This window comes from Triturus cristatus, chromosome 1_2 (genome assembly GCF_964204655.1).
Source record: "Triturus cristatus chromosome 1_2, aTriCri1.1, whole genome shotgun sequence".
Lineage (NCBI taxonomy): Eukaryota > Metazoa > Chordata > Amphibia > Caudata > Salamandridae > Triturus > Triturus cristatus.
Window position 1 is genome coordinate 644,219,847 of NC_140580.1, and position 19,762 is coordinate 644,239,608.

General features: G+C 49.2%; 1 protein-coding gene across 2 annotated transcripts in view; it reads left to right on the forward strand.

Moving 5' to 3' along the window:
• Positions 1-19,762, forward strand: part of SHLD2 (shieldin complex subunit 2) — an 844,943-nt gene that overhangs the window by 756,019 nt on the left and 69,162 nt on the right. The gene's annotated exons all lie outside the window — the stretch shown is intronic.

Genomic DNA, 19,762 nt, shown 5'->3' on the forward strand with positions numbered 1-19,762 from the left:
CCTGTGTGGAATTGCTTTTAGGTGGAAGTGCCTGTTCTGGGAGCCCTGTGCCTACACTGCCGATATGGGGAAATCCAACACCTGTCAGACCAAACTGTCTTTTGACCAACGCAGGCCGACTAGGGAGGCACCAGCTCTGGCTGGTGGCAGGCAGCACGAGTCTGAACCGGACAGCGCGCTGGCTCAGGACCCTGACATTAGGAAGATGTCCAGAGGCTTAAAGCAGTCCCTCATGGCCATTGATATTAAAATCACCTCCCTAGCAAATATGTTTGATCGCCTAAAGGACAAGGCATCTAACCCTGAGGAATGAATTGGACAGGTGGAGCAGAGAACTTCAGCGAAGGAGGATGAGGGAAATGCGACTAGGGAGAGACTGCTCTGCATGGAAAAAGTGCTTAAGCTGATCCATGATAAAAATGAGGACTTGGAAGACAGGTCCAGGTAGAACAACATTAGAATTCTAGGAATTCCGGAATCCACCGCTAAGGCTCGTGTCAGGGACTACATCGAAGAAATGCTGCGCGCCCTTTTTGTCGGCTCGTTATTGAAGGCCTGCATAGTGTAAAGGGCTTATAGGTCACTTGGCCCGAGGCCTCTGTCAGGCGCTCCTGCTAGGCCTATCATCCCCTGCCTCCTCAATTATAGGGACAGAGATGCTTTGCTTAGGCTGGCACAGGATCAGCAATCTGTAACCTACCAAGGGAGCACTGTGACATTTTATCCGGACTTCATCCTGGCAGTACAGACTGCGAGGCGCGACTTCTTGCCAGTGAAGATATCTCTCCAAAAAACTGATGCCAAATACTCCCTACTCTACCCAGCAAAGCTACGCATCTTTAGCGCTCAGAAAACCTCCTACTTCACAGACCCGAAGGCTGCCACCCGGTTTGTAAAGGGCATTCGACCATTCCAGACGGATGCCCGATCGGAGCAGGACCTTGACGAACATGGCCTCACTAGTGATAATGATTGATTTCTGATGGATGCTGGCTGGGGCATTACATTAAAATGATGAGTTCTCCTAGATTCCGGTTGTATATACGTGGCTGTGCCCCCCCCGGCTGCCAGCACCTATTCATTCCGGCCACATGGCTTACCTGAGCTGGGTTGTGCCGGGCACCTGGTGGTTCCCCCCCAGGGATGTTTCCCTCTGCTTTATTCAAATGTTAGCCTTAGTAGGCTTTGTTTGGGGGTGGGGGTCTATTCAGCCTTTTTGGGATGCTGTAGTGGGTGTGGGTGGTTATTTCCTGGGTTGTTGGCTCTAGCGCTAGCTCTCTTTTTCTTTTCCTCCCCCTCCTTCTTTCCCAACCTTCTCCGCCTATTCGACAGGCCCTAGGGAGCCAATGTATGTAAGGATAGAGCGGCAAACAAGTATGTTTGACTGCCCAGTATGGCTTGACTGAAAGTAATTAATTGGAATGTTCGAGGCCTGAATGATAGGCGCCAGGCGAGACTGGTGGCTGCACAGTTGAGCTGACTTGGGGCGTATATCTGCTTTCTACAGGAATTGCGTTTGATAGAACATACCTGCACGCGAATGCGGGCGGGATGGATCGAAGGAAGGCATGTGGCGTGCTTCTCAAACTGTTCGTGGGGTTGCTATACTTATCAGGAAGGGCTTGCTCTGGCGCACGTGTATTGCTCTGTGTAACAAACAGGGTAGGTATGTGATGCTTGCTGGCACGCTTGAGGGACACCTGCTTAGGCTTATATCCATCTATGGCCTTAACATCAATGATCCTTCCTGACTTCTTTGCAGAGGTTTGGAGACTGATTGAGACCCTGGAAACCGGGGCTCCTCTATGGGGAGGAGACTACAACGTGGTTCATGATCCTCGAAAGGACAGGTCAGTGGTCCTGTGCCCACATCACAGAGCGATACCAAAGGGGATGATGGACGGAGCGTTTGAGCAAATCAAACACTCATCCCTAGTCAACTGATCTGGGTTTAATCCATCATCATTCTTTAGCTCACTCCACCACCCCAGTTCAGACATGGCCATATGCAAATCAGTCTGACCCTATGCCTCATGGGAACAGTCCAGCCCGAACTGCCAAGCCATGTCTTCCCTGGACCGGAAACAGACAGCAAGGGACCCATGTCTAATGACGACAGCGCGCCATGCGCGCGATCGTCATTAGATTGAAAAGCAGTGAAGGGCCTCTGGAGGTTGCGGAAGCTCTTCTCCACCTCCTGAGGCCCCCCCAAAAAATGTAAATCCCTCTGTTGTTTGCAGCAGAGGGATTTCGTGCCCCTGTCCTCATGACAGAATGGTTCCGTCATGAGCACAGGAGCACCGGTGCTCATGACGGAACCATTCTGTCATGAGCACCGAAGGGGTGAAACACCCTGCGCTACCCTTTTCTGGCGAAGCGGGTGCCAGTGATAGACTCGCGAAGCTGTGGCTCAAAAAGATGGGAGATGCGTTACCTGATTGGATATTTGTCTCTTCACAGCAGGCCCCTGACGGAGGAGACTTCAATGTGCTGGACAGATTCACTTACTATCAGTTACGGGCTGCCTTGCAGGCCAGTTTTACTACATTTCCACTTGCGCCCCCCACGTTGGAGATGCTGGAAAACTTTCTTACAAATCTTTCCCCCCACAGCTTTATGCGGGAATGTAACATGAGGCCCCAGTGCGAGTTCCAAAGGCCAGGCAGGAGTGGGAGCCTCAGCTGGGAACCCCAATATCGGATGAGAAGTGAACCTTTTGTTGCGTCTAAGCCAGGGAACTATCCCCCAACTAGAAGCTGTGCCTGATTCATTTTAAATTTCTGCATAGACTATATAGGTCACTGAAGTGGTTGCACAGAGCAGGCTTGATTGAGGATGTACGCTGCTGGAGATATGGGACCCCTCCGCGAGAGTCCTACACTTGTTGTGGGAATGCCCTGGTGTCGGCTGGTACTGTAGTGCTGTTTTTGATGCAATAGATGAAATGGCAGATCTGCGATTGGAACGCTCCTCATTGACTGCACTGCTGGGGTATGTGGGAAATGGTCCTATAGTTAACAGGAAACTAACCGCGCTGCTCTTGTTGCTAGGTAAGAGACGCTTAGCGATGTTCTGGGCCTGTTGCCGGCTCCCTTGTGTGGATTGGCTCTGAGATGCGTCATACTGCCAGGGCCAGCTAATGGCCTACTGGGACCTCATGCCTCCCCAGGCGTGCACCAGGGATATCTGTGGCCCTTCACAGACCCATCATAGATTGCAAGAACAAGATTAGATTTACTCCCCCCCCCACATCAACCCCTCACAGGTAATGACCAGAGGATGCAGAGAATGATGGTCGGCATGATACTTGTACTGGGACGACAATGTAGGTCTTGGAGGAACCCTTCCTCACCTGCCTCCCCACCACCCGTTCCTTTCCTCCTTTCTCTTAGCTTTTTTAGATCATTCTGGCTTTCAAGTTCTCTAGTTATCGTATTATAAGAATTGAATTTTGTCTGAACAAAATGTAGATATGGGGCATAAGTACTGAATGAATGAATGCAAGAAGTGCAAGATTCTTTTAACCTTTCTGTTACTCTCTTCATAGCACAACAATGGCACTGTATTATGCTTTCTAATTTGTACCACCTCAAATTGCTAATTAAAAAAAATAATTTACTTCTGAAGTGTATTTCCTGTATAAAACTAGAGGCTCATGCGGGTGTGAACATTAATGTTTAGTTTAATCATTAAAATATGTTGTTCTCCTTTGTATTTACACTTATGTCTCAAGTTGTATTGCATTCATTTGAAGCATATTGCATATGTAACCATGCACACATTATTCATTTTTCAGTTATTTTGAAGTTTTATGTGCACGTACAATCATTTATTCGAAGTGCATGTTGAAGGGGGGCACTAGAGAACCGGTTGCAAGATCGCTGCCACTCTGTGAGTCTCTGCAGGTTGGACGGACAATCCATCATAAATCCAGCAGCCCCGGCAGAAATTGTAAGCCCCCAATGCGTGGAAATGCTGCACGACACCTGTGGCACTAATTAATCATATCCAGGACTGGCCGCGACACGTGGTTCGTACCGAAGACAGGCAATGCAAAGCTGTGAGTACAAGCAAGATGGTGGCCCAGGGCGATCCGTGAAGGCACTGCTGACATTACCACAAGGCTGAGCTGGCTCCAACGCCTTCCCGTGGCTAAACCTGGTGGCTTGGAAACAGAAAGGAACATGCGATGCACCACCGAGCCGCGGCAGCAAAGATAAAGATGCCCTGTGCACGACACGGGAACGTAGTAAGTGGAGCAGAGGCATACGCAGCCTGCAGATCATCGAGGCTGCATCTGTGCAGGACTGTGAGCGGATGAGGCGGTGGCGGCGCCCTGACAAGCCTTGAACGAAGTGCGGAGGACGTGAGGCTGAGGTCCCTTCCAAAGCAGGACCCTTGCTAGTGCAGGACCACAGCCACGCATGTGGGTGCTCCCCCCTGAGGTATCAGCGGGGAAGCGGCAGATCGAAGCTGTAGTGAGATCGGCTGGCAGGTCACCCAGCACAGCACAGGCAGAAACAATGGACAGAGACAGCGGAGATCGGGGCACCTGACTGGAAGTGATGCAGCCTCCGCCCGACAACACTGTTGAGTGACCCAGCAGAGGCGGGCCCGTGAGCCCCGATGCGGCAGCTCCTAAACCGGGAAGGCCCGTAAATTACAGGCGGACCGGCTGCCCCTGGTGCGGCCTGCTGGATTTCACGGAGCCGGAGAGAGATCAGCTGGGAGGTCGTCCAGCACAGCAGATCCTGACAATGCGAGGGGTATCAGCTGCAGTAACCAGCAAGAGAGGCGCACAATCCCCCCTCTTCCCCCTGGCAAAGCACAGGTAGAGACTTCGACTGGGAGGCATCTGGCCTCCGCCCCGGTCCCAACAACACCGCTAGGCAACCTGACGAGGGCGGGCCCGTAAGCCCCGAGGCGGCCAGCTCTAGGCGGAGGAGGCCCGAGATCACGCTCGGAGCGGCTGCCCTGGTGCGGCCTACTAGACCGGCAGCCTAAAGCAGAGCAGGAGCGGGCCCCATGCTTCTGCAACCATGAAGGTAAGAGCAGTAGCAGGAGGGGGAACAGAAGGGACAAGCGCACACGAACCCTCCCTAGGAATACTGCGGAGAGACTGTGAAAACTTGAGTGGGGGCGCTGGAGGCAGAGTGGCCCCTGCTCTGACCTGATCCGATACAGCACAGCAGCACGGGCAGCAGCCCACCAAGTAGACTGTGCAGGTGGGATCTTGAGGCATGTTGCTGAGGTGCCCCGCCATGACATCATGACAGATGCTGCTGGGGTAGCTGCTTCGGGGGGCCTGCCCGCGTGAGACCGGAACCGGGCCCTGAGCAGGATCTCAGACCAAGTGCAGAGGGGTGGGGAAATCCAGCCCAATCAGTGAGCAGTACAGCGGAGAGAAGGGGACCAGATAAAAGTGTGCATTTGTCGCCCACAGTGCCAGGTATCTGACGGAACACCTGAACAGCGAATGGGCCCCACAGTGAGTAAAACCATCACGCCTGACAGAGCTGGGAGCTGTACATGGTCATGCAGATCTGCTAGTGAGGCAGCATTTCCTTGTGCCTGCCTTTCTTCCCCTCGCTGGTAGCCAGACCAAGCTCAGGCGCAGCCCTCACCCTTGTGATAACGCCGCGGCTGATTCAAAGGGAACACTCCCCGCACTGAGAAGCCTCTGGCCGCCCACGTAACAAGAATAGGCACAGTTAACCCAGCGAAGCACAATCTTTGATGCTCGGGGACAGCCCCTGTCCATAGGGAAGGTGGATGCGAGACAACCAAAACTATCCTTAGAACAGCGTAAGACATCCCACGGGGACATCCCCCCAGGCGAAGAACAGCCAGAAATAACCATGGCAGCCATATCCACACCAGAACCAAACATACGCGAGATGTTTAAGGACCTCAAACAGTCTCTATCGGCCATTGATGTCAAAATCGACTCTATGTCAGAATGACGGGACAGACTCAAAGACAAGGCCCCGGGTCACCAGGAACGAATCGCGGCGGTTGAGCAGCGTACATCCTCGCTAGAGGATGAGGGGACTGCCTCACAGGAAAAATTTCTCCAAATGGAGAAAATCTTAGAAGTCATCAGAAATAAAAACGAAGACCTAGAGGCTAGGTCAAGACGCAACAACCTGTGTATCTTAGGGATCCCAGAGTCCACAGCCAAGACCCACGTTGAGGATTACGTGGAAGAAATGCTGCGGTCCCTGCTTGGAGACTATGTCTGCGGTCTGCATAGTTGAATGAGCCCATAGATCTCTTGCCCCAAGCCCCCCTACGGGGGCCCATGTGAGACCGATAATTGCGCTTCTATTAAACTAACGAGACCAAGATATTGTCTTGCAGAAGGCCAGAGACCCACAAGAGACGAGATATCAGGGCAATGTCGTATCATTCTTCCCAGACTTCACACTAACTGTTCTAGCCGCCAGGAGAGAGTTTGTGCTGGTGAAGAGACTGTTACAGCAACAGGACATCAAGTACTCTTGCTTTATCCGGCAAAACTTCGTATCTTTCACTCCAGCAAAACTAGGTTTTTCACCGACCCCAAATTTGCTGCCAAATTTGCACGCAGTCTCAGGCCACCCAGACAGCCCACATGAGCAGAGCGAAACACAGAGGAAGACGAACCTTTAAAGGAAAATGACTGAGAAACTGGGCGTAGCAAGCTGCACTCTGTGATATTACCCCTATGTTCGTCAGGGAGATGCCCCAGCCTGTTCCTCTTTCAGATTGGCATTCCCCCTTAAAGCAAACTTTTTATTGATTTAATATGTCTGCCCCCACTCGGCACATTTCGTCTGGCCACCCAGTGTTCACCAGCTGGGATATGCCTGGCCCCTAGTGTTCCCTCGGAGATGAGTCCTAATTTGTTCCTAATAGTTGGCCACTTGGGGCCTTTTTGGGGTTGGGGTATTACTGTTCAGCCATGTTAGCAGCTGTAGTGGGAGGGAGGTGGGATTTTCAGGCATTGGGCAGCTCAGAAGGGCTGCATTGTTTCTCTAATTTTCCCCCTTCCTCCCCCTCTTCCCCCTCTCTGGTCTCCTTCTGCTATGCAACTACCACAGCCTTAACACTGGTACACAAGGTACAGCACAATCGCATAACTGGGCGTGCCTGTTAATAGTCTGGGTACTTTGAAAGCAGTGACGTGGAATGCTCGTGGTCTGATCGACTGCAGAAAGGTGCTATTAGTTGTGGTGTATCTAATTCGCCATGGCGCGGACATTTGCTTTTTGGAGAAATTGCATCTGACAGGGGCAAGCTGCGCGCGACTGCGAGTGTGATGGATAGGATAGCATTTAATTGCTGACTACTCTACTCGAAGGGGCACTGCAATTATTCTACGGAAAGGGTGCTGCGCTCTGCGACCACAAGGGAGATATGTAATAGTGGCAGATGTGTTGGGGGGACACCTGATCAGACTGATCTGGGTGTACGGCCCTAATGTAGATGAGCCGAAATTCTTTAGTGATGTATGGTGACTGACTGAGACAGTGGGCCCTGGCGCTGTCCTGTGTGGGAGAGATTTTAATGTAATACTTGACCTGGACAAGGACAGATCGGGGTACTCCCGTCAACCCCACCCGCGGGCTGCGGCACAACTGCAGACTCTCATGGCAGACCATGAATTGGTAGACGTTTGGCATCACCGCCACCTGCACAGAACTGAGGACGTGTGTATGTCCACAGTGGGACCCACCTGGTTCAGAATAGACTCCTGGCTGACCTTGAGGGATGTAGATGCATGGATATCCGGAGTCACCCACCTTGCACGCACCTTATCCGACCATGCCCCGGCGCTACTCAAGTTCTTGCTTCCAGGCACTCCCAGCAGGGCCTTCAGCTGGAGACTCCTGCTGGGGGCACTCTGGGACCAGGTTTTCAAAGACTCAATTCGCTCTGCCATAGTGGAATACTTGAATGTGCCTGCAATAACTGCAGACTCCCCCCTCCACACTATGGGAAGGATTCAAATCTGTCATCAGAGGTGAGTGCATCCCCAAGCAGGCGGATGTATTGCGCTCACTATGAGGTGACCTCAGGCGCCTCGAGAGAGAGATACTGGTGCTAGAATCTGGATATTTTTCTACTAACCAGCTGGCGACCCTTGGAAACATCAAGAAGAAACTTGTGGAATTTGAGGAAGCAGCCCATAGAGAGACACATTATGTAGGGAAGGAGACAGGCGCTCAACAATATGGCGAGGGAGACCGAGCTGGGAAGACACTGGCTGCCTTTTAAAAAAGCAGCGGGCCAGCGGTTACATTAGCGAGCTACGCACTACAGACACTGGAATCGCGATTGGGCAGGACGCTGTGCAGACTGAAATGCTATCTTTTTACTCCACACTGTATGCCGCACGACAATCGGCTGCACACACTGATCTGACTCCCTTTCTAGACTATTCAGCTGCTGTGGATGAGTGATGGCCAGCGTAGATACCTTGACGAGCCGTTCTCAGAGGAGAAGGTAATTGGAGTGATCCGAGCTATGCCCCGCGATAAGGCCCCCGGATTAGACGGCCTCATGGCTGCCTTTTACAAGGAGTTTGCCCCACTGCGAGCGCTACATCTCCTCAACATGTATGAGGAATCACTGGTCACAATTCTCCAACCAGAAAGGGGCCTGCTGCTATGCGACTCTTACAGACCGCTCTCGATGATCAACTTAGATAATAAAATTCTCGCAGAATGGATAGCACTCGGCTGCTCCCGTAACTGCCCACGGTGCTGAGACCTGACCAGCGTGGCTTTGTTCCCAGCAGGGGCACATCCCACAACCTCCACGCCTTTTTCACGACCATGCAAGAAATAGACCCCTCCCTCCCAGCGGCTGTAATCTTCCTGGATGCCATCAATGCCTTTGACACCTTGGAATTGCCATATCTTTCTGCTCTACTCTCCCGATTCCGTGTCAGCCCCTCTTTTTACTTGTAAAAAGAGTCACCCTGCTCTACTCTGCCCCGACAGCGAGTCTCCGGATAAACAGCATAATCTCTCCCCCCATCTTGGTGGCACATGCCACAAGGCAGGGGTGCCCTCTCTCCCCCCCTTCTCTTCGCCATTGCCATGGAGCTTCTGGCCTCCAGATTAATGCAACATGACGCAAATTGCGGCCTTGCATTCACACCACGAGTAATCCTTGTTTCCATGTATGCTGATGATGTAACCTTGTATATCAAGCACCCAGCTGAGAATCTGAACCCCCTAATCCACGAAATTATATTCAGTTTGGTGATCTATCAGGTATCACCATCAACTGGGGAAAGATTATTTTCCCGCTGACCTCGGCCACCAGACGGGTCCAGTCAGAATTCCCACTTAGTTGGGCAGAGTCCCCTGTGAAATACTTGAGTGTCTGGCTCAGCCGGCATTTTAAAGAATTATGACGTTGCAACTACGGGTGTCTCATGGAATGGTTTTAGAGCAGGTTGGCCCGCTGGACAACACTCTCGCTGTCTCTAGCGGGGGGAATTGCCATAGCTAAGATGGTGGTGCTCCCCAAGTTTCTGTATGTTTTTGTCAATCTCCCGCTTCCTCTCAGCGCTGAATTCAGACGCAGATCGCGCTCGAATCTGATCACTCTTGCCTGGGCGGGCAAGCAGCCCAGAGTAGCCTGGGAATTCCTGATACTGACATTTGACCAAGGAGGCTTGGGGGCCCGAGACATGGAGCTGTAATACAATTGTGCACAGGCTCAGTATGGATTCTATTGGCTATATCCGACCCAACTCATGGCGCACTCCGTACCCGAGTGCGACCAGGTGGACCCGGCGCCATTACACATGGCCATCTATCGGCCTCAATCCAGGCAGCGGGCAGAGGTGAACATGGTTGGCTGCGCAGTCTGGGCATGGCAGGAACTTCAACGCAGTGCACACGTTGAGACAATGTATGCCCCCTCAATACCTCTGATGAGAAATCCGGCACTACCCTTCACAGCAGAAGCGGGCATATGTCAAAGATTGAGGAAGCTCCGACTTCACACGATGGGGCATGCGTTCCCTAACGGCACCTTTATATCTATAGACAGTGCGCTTGAGGAAGAGAACTCAGGACTGCTTGACAGAAGGACATACTACCATCTGCTAATGGTGCTGTGCGCCCTCTTTGCCTCCTTCCCGCTCCGGTGGCAATAGAGTCATGCAATTCAGACATCTAGAGTCGAAGTACATTCTAGATCATGCAGGCTTGAATAGAGATGAGGAGATGGAAGTACATGTGGGGTGAATGAGCCATTTAAATGCAGGTTCTTGAAATGTAGCTGCAATGATTGAGATTTCTTAAATAAGTATGTATGTTTTACCTATTTGGCTGCTAGAAGTTTTAAGAAGTTGATGCATTTTAAGCCATTGATTACCCCAGCGTAGTTGCACATATTATTTGTTGCTTCAATTATTTATTTATTTTTGTTTAAATTTGTTTATTGATTTTTCATTATTTCATTTCACCTCAGGTTACACTGTTTTGTTACATTTCCAACTGGACTCAATAATTCCCCCTGAGACGGTTTGTAGCGAAACATTGACTAAATTAAAAATCCACATTTTTTTACTCACCATTGTAATAATGGCTTCGCTAACCTAGTGAATTTATGACAGTGTTATTTGCAACATAACATTGGTCTAAAAAGAAAAGAAAATATCACATTGATTCCTGTTCTCAACATTGTGACATTAAAACAGTGCGACACGGTACACATGATATATCACCCTGCTATGGGGTCTGTCTGTTTGCCTACGCACAGCACTTGGTTGTTTATTGACCGAATTGGATGTTACCTTCTAGATGCCTGCTGATTGCTGCGTTATTTAGCTTGGACAAATGTCATTAAAGAACATTACACTTGCCTCCCTGTGCGTTTTGCTGAGCGCACCGTGAATGCTCTGGCTTGACATTTTGTGGTTTGGCTGATCTGTTAGGGTCTGGCTCGTTCATCACCCAGGTGCATTATTGTGTCCCTCGATCTGGTTCTGCCACATTGCACGGAAATAAGTCTGGATCGCAACCCAGGTTGCCACGAGTGGCTGCTTACAAATTCCTATTGCATCTTCACGACACAGCGCTATACTCTCTGCCTGCGCCCAGCAGAGCAGTGACTGGAACCAAGCCCTCTCTGCAGGAGGCTCAGGGGATTTCCAGCATTGCGTGATCAGGCTCTTGGCCACTATGAGCCCTTGGTCTATGTGCCGGGACGTCACCTTGTGCCTGCCAGACCTCTGGTACAGTCCTGTATGCATGCCTCCCAGGACCAATTTAGTGTGTGTTCTGTGCATTGCGTTAAGGTTGTGATGACCACTTTCCAGTATGATTGTATGGCTGAACAGGACCTGAGAATATGAAGCAGGTCACTTCCCACGTCCCCGCGTCTTGGGCAACTGGCGTCAGCGCGATTGAAATATTTATTTATTTTGGCTGGTGTCAGGTAGGCCCTGTGCGTAATGTAATACTGGATGAGCCGGAATCTTGCGTTGCAGGGATACGGGTGGGACCTTCGAGAATGGCCTTCCATTCACGCTCAGTGCTGGGATGCTGTAAATCTGCATCTCAATGAGTTCTTAAGGAGCTGTACTGTGGCGCCGTGTGCACGCTCTGCGATTCCGCGAACCATTTCATGAGATGGCGGCCTGACCCTAATTCATATAAATATTGTATGGTTAAATGCGTGACCGGTTCCTGTGCTATGTTACCCCAAGTCACCTGCAACGTGCAGATCACCACTGCATGTAGCAGGAACCGGCCTTGTGGTAGACCCGAGTCTTTGGCAAGCACATCGAAAGGTAAGAGCTGCCCTTCAATGTATTGATCCCCTATAGTTAGGATACCTGCCTCCTCCCATTGCAATAGTTCTACTCCCATGATAGCACAGTGCCTTCTGGGTGTGCCCGCTATGGGGAGGGATGGCGCATATGGGATCACACTGCGTGTGATTTGCAGGCTGCGGCTGAAGCAGTAATGAGCTACCTCCAACAACAACTGGGTTGGCGGCCTGCCCTTCCCGCTGGGGTGGAATAGTTCAACCACTTGTGGATGTGTGAGTCCTGGCGCCTGACACACAAAGTGTTCCAGATGGTGCGCACTCAGCCATCTTGCCACCCACTGGAGCTGGGCCGTGAGGTAGTATTGCTCCATATTTGGCAACGAGAGGCCTCCACTGGTTGTAGAGGGGTAAATTTTGGACAAGGCCACTCTGCTGCGCGCCTCGTTCCAAATTAATTTCCTCATGTCCTGTTCTAGGCCTTTGAACAACGCCAGCTTAATGCAAGATGGCAAATTCACAAAGTGGTACCAAAGGCGCTGAAGCACCACCATCTTTATCAGTGCAATCCTTCCCATGATCGTCAGTGGTAATGTGCCCCAGAAGGTCATCTGCGCTCGTACCGCAGTAATGGCACGTATCAGATTGCCTTCGAGCAAGTCTGTGGGGCCAATGCACCAATTTGCCATTGATAGACAGATGCGGGTCCGAAGTGGATTCCGAGAAGGGGTACAGGCATGATTTTCCCAGTTCTCTCGGAGCCCTGAGACAGCGGCAAACTCTAATAATATTCTCTCTACTGCCGCACAAAGTAGCCTGACATCTTTAAGGTATATGAGCAGATCGCCTTTATATAATGATACCCCGTGCAAGCCATCGCCCAGAGGGATTCCCCATTCGTCTTGTGATTTACACAGTGCCTCGGCCAAAGGCTCGATTGCTACGCGAACAGGAGCGGGGAGAGTGGGCAGCCAACCACTTGCCGTGCTCAATAGGGATCTGGTCTGACAAATATGGGCCAGTTTTGACTCTGGCCACTAATTGAGTGTAAAGCAGACGAACAAGGCTCAAGATCTCGTCACCTAGGTTATATCTGCGCATTGCGGCGAATAAAAATCCCCACTCCAGGGTATTGAATGCTTTTTCTAGATCTAACACTAGACACCCGAGTGTTCCCAGACAATCCTGGAGTAGTGCGCCACTCTGGAGAAGCGGTGCAAATTCAAGGACGTACTGCGGGTGGGTACAAACCCATTTTGGTCTGGATGGATGAGCTTCAGAACCAATGGGGCCAATCTGCATGGCAGAATTTTGGCTAGCACCTTATAATCTGTGTTTAGGAGTGCCAGCGGGGGATATGAACCGAGTAGCTCCGCATTTCTATTTGGTTTCTTTAGTGATACCAATAATGACTCTCATAGTGTGCCAGGTAAAGTCATTTATGTCTTCTATTATTACGTAATTTGCACATTATTCATGCTGCTATGGAAATTGTAGATTTGGCACTTCATCTGGATTTGCTGCTATTATATGCTATTTTAACATTTATGTGGAGATATATAAGATTGATTTCTTTCTTTGCAGATGTGAATAAAAACCTTGACTATTGTAGAAGTTATTGCGGGTGGAGGGTTGGCAAATTTTGCACATTCCTTGAATGCTCCAAATTGATATTTGAGTTATGACATTCAATGTACTTTTGACAAATGTGATTTCTTCCCATTTGAGTTTAGAAGGTAAAGATTGTTGCATGGGGGTAACCTTTGGAAATACAAACTGGGGTGCTATCCAGATTTTGAAACGGTAAAGATGAAAGTGAGAAAGATGAATTATTGTGAAAAGGGCACTGGCCCGATATGAGTTTGAGATGCTTCCATCTCTCCTAAGAACGGGTGATTAATGTCACCACTAATGGAGAATTTCCAGAGTCAACTGGTTCTCTCTTGAAGTATTTAGTTCACTTATGTGTTTGAGATTTCTTTCTGACATGGCAGTATTTTGAAATACATCAAAGATAGAAAATTTGATATTCTATATATTATATTTGAAAAGCCAGCCAGGATATATCAAAGGATTGTCTTGCATATTATGAACACATAATATGGTTTTAAAATGTATTGTTTTATTATTTTGCAGAAGAGGTGAACTTTGTGGATTTGTCTTCCAACATTATTGGGAAGTTATGGTCAATCAGAGTATGTTTTCCATATCTATGGAGAATGTTGTATATGTGTTTTGAGTGGTGGTGGGGCTTGTACACTTTGAGAAAGGCTGATGGAAACTCGCCAGTGTTGCTGCTAATAAGAGTTGGTAATGATCCACGCTATCTGGAGTGCCTGCTTTTTCCTCAGTTCGCCGAGGGGGACCAGAAAAATATTTATGTGTGTTTGTATATATATGTGTATATATATATATATTCACCAAAGTGCCCGAAAGCTATAAATACATATATATATAACATAGTTTTTTTTCCCTTCAGAAAATGCATCATAACTGGTTACAAATAGGGAGGGCTGATCAGGCAAACACAATAAAGCTGATAGGGTAGAGAAGTAACTTTTAACAGTGCTCACAGCTAGAGCTTGTTGAGGTAAGGACAGGACAAATATAGGAACATTAGAGAGCTTAGCCTGGAGCAAATCGACCTGAAGAGCCTAACACCAGGTTACAAACCTTGTCCAGCAACTAGAACTAATTGACTTGGTTGACGGATGATTTGCGGCGAAAGTAGTAGCCACCACTTTTGGAGGCAAGTCAAAAATGCTCAGCACGATCAGCAGAATCCCCACATTTGGAAGTGTAGGTTGCGAAGGTATGAATAAAGAACCTGTCCTGTTGGGTAAACTACCTTCACCCCGCATCCGTGACCTCGCATGCTGTCACAACACGGTCGTAACAACGACCGCGTTGTGATAACGCATACCATTACTCCGCAATTCGTTACAACGACTTGTGGAGGGGGGAGAAGGCGTTGGATTTAAAATCCAACACCTTCCCTACAGTCCGCACAGACTGGAGTTGGAATAGTAAATTTTACTATTCCAACATCCAGCGCCCATCCCCCCCTCCGCAAGTCGTTGTAACGACCTGCGGGGTAATGGTATGCGTTGTCACAATGCGGTCATGTTGCGACCGCGTTGTGACAGCATGCGGGATAATGGTATGCGGAGTGAAGAGGCATATTCATCCTGTTGAGATGGTAAGGCCTCCCAAAGAGGAAGATACCGCAGAGGACAGATGTAATCACTCAGCAGCTTGGGGCAGGTCGTCCAAGCTCAGACCTTGAATATAAGGGTGATCTTGCCCCACTCTGCCTAACCTTCTTCAAAACACAGGAAAGCAGCGATAGGGGCAGAAATCCATAAAGAAGGCCAGAGTCTTACAGAAGGTGAAACAGTGTTGCACCTTTTGGGCCCTGAAGTTTCCACCTCTTGGCTCTTTTGGGAGACCTGAGTGTTATCATGATAGCAACAGCATTTATTCAAGGCTTACCCCTCCCAACTGGGTGAAGATACCTTGTACTACTTTTGGCTGCTGTTGCTAATCGATGTTGACTAGATGATACCTGCTGACCTCATCTGCCCTGGAATTCAGGGAGCCAGTAATGTAGTTCACTGTCAGGGGAATCTCATCATGATCCAGCCACCTCCAGAGAAGCAGCTCTTCCTAGCACAGCATGAGACGCCACATCTTCCTGCCTGTGTTGTCTGTCAGGACAGGCTTGCCTTTGATGGCTTGCAGTGAATTATTGAGGGCCATTTGAATGGCAGGCAAATACAGCAGATTGACATTGCGTCTGTGCTCCCCTAGAGACCAGAGGCCCCTGATCTTTGACTTCCCAGGTGCCACCCCTACAACAGCCCACAGACGATACATCTGTCACCACTGACAGTTCTGGATCTGCAGGGTGAGCAGCCAGTCACAAATCATGTTGTCATCCTTCAGCCACCACCTTCGTGGATGGTGGCGGCCTTATCCGAAACACATATGTTGTCCAACAGGCACTCCCAGTGTTGAGCCCAGTAGAGGCAGCGGTGTGTATAAAGTCGCCATGTGAGGCACCAGAAGGAAGCAAAAGGTCAGTAGACCAAGAAACTGCAGAGCCATCCTTGCTGGAACTCAAGAATGAGCTTGAAAGATTACGACCAGGTGCAGAAAGTCTGAACTCTACGGAATCCAGGATGGCCCTATAAAATGAATCCTCTGCACAGACTGCAGTTGAGATTTTAGCTCAGAAGAAGAATCACAGCTAGGACTACTGACTGAGGTGAACTCACCTTCAGCAGCAAGTCATCACAGAGGACTGCTGACTGAAGTGAGCCCACCTTCAGCAGCAAGTCATCAAGTACAGGAATCCATGTATCCCTGACCTATGAAGATAGGAACCAACCATCACCAATATTATTTACCAGGGGTGCAGAGGTAAGGCTAAAGTGCAGAGTGGGAAACTGGAAGTGTTCTGACACCACTATGACGCAGATGAAACACCTGTGGGACTGCAGAACAGGCACTGACAGTACATCTCCTGAAGATCCAAGGACACCTTCATGTCCCGGGGTTCAGGGCCACTAGAACCTTGGCTAGAATCAGCATCTTGAATAGGTCTTTACAAAGAAAAAATATTCATGAACTGAAGGTCAGAAATTGGCCTGTGCCCTTCTTCCTTTATGAGGAGCCAAGAAGTACCGGAAGTACACCCTCTGCTCTTTTCTTCTTCAGGGAATCTCTCTATTGTCCCTTTAGAAAGGAAATATTCAACTTCCTTGGCAAGCATGATGGCATGGTCTGCCTAAGTCTGAGCAAAAACAGGAGACATAGACCTATTGGTCTGAAGCAATTATATGCCGTTGGGTAGACAAAAATGTACTCTTCCCCCTACAGGCCGCAGATGACCACTTGAAGGGAAATGAGAGGCTTGGCATCCGTCACAGCATGGGATGAGTAACAGGAAGAGGAGGCGAAGAACTAACTGCTGGTGATTTCAGCCTCTGCTCCCACCGACTTCACTGGAGCTACTGAAGGCTGCTGCGCCAGTTGGGAGGGCTGTCTCTGGTGAGAAGTGAGGCCCACTGAGTTACTTTGGAACTTCAGTATTATTGATGAAACTGCAGGGACACAGAAGTAGCAAGTTACACAACAAGAAGGCTGTAGCACAGCTATCTTTGAACAGCTCCAATGTTAAATCAGCCCTGTCCCAAAAAAGCTTAGAACCATCGAAAGGCTTGTCATTAAGGGATTCCTGAATACCCTGGAAGAGCCTGTGGCACGCATTCAGACATGACACCAAATTATAAAACTGGTGCCATTAAGGTGGCCAACACAGTCCATAGTGCAAATACTAACCCCTAAAATGTACTTGGACAAATCTTGTCTATAATGGATCTCACTCACCATGTCTCAAACAAGCAAACCTACAATATGTTTCCTTTCTATCCCTTTGTCATGCCACAGAGGGTCTTTAACTTGGTCCTCACTTATTTGATGTGTACTCCCTTCGAGCCACTCTACAGCATGTTAGTGAGCTTTAGACTCTGTCTGAGAAGAAGGTGGTGTATGGCAGGTTGACACAAACAGGTTCTCAGATGCGAGCATCTTTCTTGCCAAGAGTTGTGACACTGTTCCAAGTCGGTCAAAATATCCTGGTACTGGCGTTTTCTTGCTCCACCTCACTCATCTAAGAAGGAGAAGAGAGTATCACTTGGATGACAAAAGCACTGAGCTTTTAACATCGATTGTAACATAGAACACCAGGTGGATGATCAGCTTTTTGTGGGGCTCCCTTCAACGGAAAAATCAAGGTTCTGCAGAAAAGGACTATCTACTGCTGGATTGCGCTCTGCAATGGTCAAAAAGTAGCCTCCAGAAGGGCTGCAAGCTCATCCCACCTGAGCCAGGGCTACTAGCAATGCATTAGCTCTTGGAGTTCCTGTACTAGACATCTGCCCCTCAGCTATGTGGGCGTCACTCCATACGTTCACGAAGTACTGGTGTCTGAATAGCCAGGTTCGCAGAGAGAGGCATTTTGCCTGCTCGGTCCTACAGGAACTTTTGGTTTCAGTCCATTCATGGACCCACCTCCAAATAGGTGCTCTATTGGTATCTTTTCAAAATAGGAGGAATCTGCGGTTAGCAGTCTCTATCAAAAGAATAAGTTACTTACCTTCAGTAACACTCTTTCTGGTAAAGACTCCAACTACAGATTCCTCACTGACCCTCCAATCCTCCCAGTCTCATGATTTGGACTCTACCCTTTAATAGGATCCCAAGTTGAGTAATCTGCAGGCTGGTCAAGCATTGGATTCATGCATGCTCCTCAACACCTGCTCACTCAGCAAACATGCCATGGAGATCTGGAACCTGCTGTACGTCATCTGCCTGAACCTCATCTTTCTCACAGACACACGGCTAAATGCATCATCAACACCAGATATCAATGCAGCCATCCCCACCGGTTACAAGATCATCAAGCAGGACTACCAACATAGGCCCGGAGGATAAATCGACATTGTATTCAAATAATCCTATCAGCTGCACCACTAACACGGAAATTGAAATCTCCTAATTTCAAATCGCAAATCACAGCCAACGTTAACCGAGGTGGAAGCCTTGTTTACTGGCCCCCTGGACACAGGGCCTTTTTCATCTGCATCCTCCCAGACTTTGTCACTACACTGATCATTGACTGCAGAACTTTCATCCTCCTAGGAGACCTTAACTTTCACCTAGAAAACCGGACCGACTCCATCTCAATCAGGCCCTTGAAAAGTCCTGCAAACCTCAGACTACCCAACATATCTTAGCCCCCACTCACGCCGCCATGCACATCCTGTAACATGTCTTTACTTGATTCAGTGGTGTCATGATCAACACACTCACTTCCATCACCTGGACAGAATACTCCATCATCAGCTTCTCAGTGAACATTCACAGCCACAAAAGAACCACCTCAACAGGTCCTGAATGCCGATACTGGAACAACATATCTGCTGTGGACTGTAGTTCCGCCCTCCCCAAACACCAACCAGAGCACACAGACCATCCATCCAGCGACATCAACAACTTCAACCTTGGATCATCATCTGAACCTAAACCTTAGCCCCTCAGGGAAAAAAGTCAAATAACAAGAACACAAATGCAGGCCCACTGGTACACAGAAGAACTCAGAATGACCAGACGGCACTGCAAACAACTGGAATGGAGATGCAGAGCAAGCCAGGGAGAATCGGACAAGGAAGCATTCAAACAGCCCAGCGATGGTAGCACCAGCAAATCTGAGGAGCCAGAAGGAAGGCACTAGCCCAGCATATTCACATTAGCTTCAACAGCAGCAAGAACATTATCACGGTCATCAAGAATTTTGCCACACCCGCAACAACAATCTGCAGTATCACCCGTGACCAAGACCTGAGCAGTGACCTCTCAGACTTCTTCTGCAACTAAATAAGAGCCACCAACACCAATTTCAATGCTCCACTGGACACCATCAACCTTGCAATAAGTCTCCCAATATTGAACAAAGGCAACACCTTGACAGCATGCAACCCTATTTCAACAGAGGAAGCCCAGCAGTCATGAAACCCATCAAGTCCAGGGACCCATCAGATCCTTGCCCACACCACGCCTTCGACAAAGGCTCAGCTCCCATCAACAAAACCCTCACCCCAATCCTCAACATCTATATCAACACTGCCGCTTTCCTGGAAGCCTGGAAACATGCAGCTGTCAATGCCCTCCTGAAGAAGCCCTTACGAGATCCTGCCAAAATTGCAAAGTACTGACTGATCTCCCTCCTAGCATACCTTGGCAAGATCCTAGAAAAAGCCATCAACCACCTCATCAACCACCAGCTCCTTGATGCCACACAACCAGGTAATAGGTAAAACCACAGTACAGAGACAGCCCTCATTGCAACAACAGCTGGCATCCTGATGATCCTCGACAGAGGTGAAACCACAACCCTCATCCTTCTTGGCCTCACTGCAGGCTT